Below are 1,804 nucleotides of genomic sequence, written 5' to 3'. Positions count from 1 at the left end.
TTCATTACAGGTTGGCCCCAAGAGTCTATTCACATCCCACTGACAATATTGAAATTTACCTGAGCCTGGTGATCCTGGAAAACAGTGAATTTAATTCACCCACTCTTTTGTGTTCTAGGAAATGGTTAATATGAGGACTCACCTCTTCCTTATACTTGTGATAAGGCCAGACATGGGTCCTCCAAATCCCTTTTCTTTGCTTTATAAGAGTTTGGCTGAACTGCCTGTACACACTGCCCAATGTAGACAAAATATCCAACTTAACCAAACTTAAAGTAATCAAACACTATTTTATTGGATTAAAGAAGGTGGTTTTAAGTAAAACAAACAAAAAAAAAAAACAGAGAAAAATTAAAATTAATGGGTTTCATTAAGCTCTTCTAAATACATCTAACTAAAATTGAGAAAGAGATGAATCTAAGGACTGGAAAGCATCTTCTTGCACGTCAAGAGGTGTCCAGTTCCTTGCTTTCCAAAAATTGAAGGTAGGAGACCTCTGGTTCTATCATGATGAAGTAGTTCCATTTCTTCTAGGTCCTCCCACTTAAACAAAGAAAACAAAAATCTGAAAATGATGTATCAAATAAGCATGAGAAGACTCTGAAAGGTGGAAAGAAGATGGGCTGACCTGAGGAATCTGAGGACTGACACTGGTGAAAGCCCTGGTTTCCTCATGGTCTCTCCTCTATGGAAGACAGAGCACTGCCAATGCCTCCACCCTAGAGACCCCAACATGCCCAGGCCAAAAATGCTCCAGGGAAAGAATTTTCTCCTTATCCAGAGGACTAGAAAATGGATGGCCTTACAACAGAAAACATGTTTAGCAATACCTATTCGTGGAAAACACGATCACGATCAAGATTTTAGATGAGAAATACAGGGAATTGATTTTCTACCCCCATTTCACACCTCTTACCCTATCCCTCCCACTCACTGGGAGAGTGAGAGCATTAAATTGCTCTTCCATCCTCTTACCTGGCAGATGCAGGCAGTGCTGGGTTTCATCCCAGTTTGGTATCAGTGGGGCAGGAGAAACAAAACTTGATATGGTGGTAGCAGGCAGGGCTACCAGTCACCAGTATGTTCCACCCCCTTTCTGGTGTCAGCAGGGTTCGAGTGGATCTGAATCTCCACCTCCACCTGGACTTAATGAGGCTGAGCAAGGTGCTGCAAGTTAGAAGTGATATGATCTCTGCCTTCCATTACTCCTGGTGTCAGTGAGAGCCAATGGACACCTGGGCTTCCGCCCCTACCTGTCATTAACCTTCCTACTCACCCTGAGGCAACTAAGCAGTAAGAGTCTCTCCTTTGCTTACCTTTGCTTGATCACTGCAGGACTCAGCAAGGACCTGTTCTTATAACACACAACACCCAGTCCCCACCTCCAGGGAGCAACGAGAAGTACAAGTCAGTTTCCCACCTTCTCTAGGTAAGAGAAGAGCTGAATTTCCAAGCCACCCTCAGCCGCAAGCTAGCAGGAGTCAGTGAGCTGAGCATCCATGCCCATCCAGCTCTTATGCTGCACATTAAAATGGGACCACTTACTCTGAAAAGGTTTAAGGGATTTCAGTCCAAAAGTAATGGCCAAAAAATATAGGACCACTTGCTCAACAACAACAAAATTGAAAGGAATCTAGTCTTCTAATGTCCACAATATCCAGGAAGCCATGGGAAATAATCACTCTTCATACCAAGAACCAAGAAAATCACAACGTGAATGATGAGAGAAGACAGTCAACAGAGTCTAACAGCAGAACAAATCAGATGTTGAAATTATCTGACAAGGATTTTTATGCAACCATCA

The 1,804-nt window shown here is 42.9% G+C and overlaps 1 long non-coding RNA gene across 1 annotated transcript; it reads right to left on the bottom strand.

The window, feature by feature from the left end:
- Nucleotides 1-272: 272 nt before the first annotated feature.
- LOC147345986 (uncharacterized) lies at nt 273-1,204 on the bottom strand. Its single transcript, XR_015154185.1, has 2 exons — nt 976-1,204; nt 273-543 (listed from the first exon to the last, which is right to left on the bottom strand). It is a non-coding gene; the product is annotated as an uncharacterized LOC147345986 (long non-coding RNA).
- Between the last annotated feature and the right edge of the window lie 600 nt (nt 1,205-1,804).

This window comes from Bos grunniens, chromosome 24 (assembly GCF_055505025.1).
Source record: "Bos grunniens cultivar Pamir isolate PY7600 chromosome 24, Bosgru_T2T1.0, whole genome shotgun sequence".
Classification (NCBI taxonomy): Eukaryota; Metazoa; Chordata; class Mammalia; order Artiodactyla; family Bovidae; genus Bos; species Bos grunniens.
The sequence above is the reverse complement of the archived record's forward strand: the minus strand, read 5'-3'. Positions and strand labels throughout refer to the sequence as shown.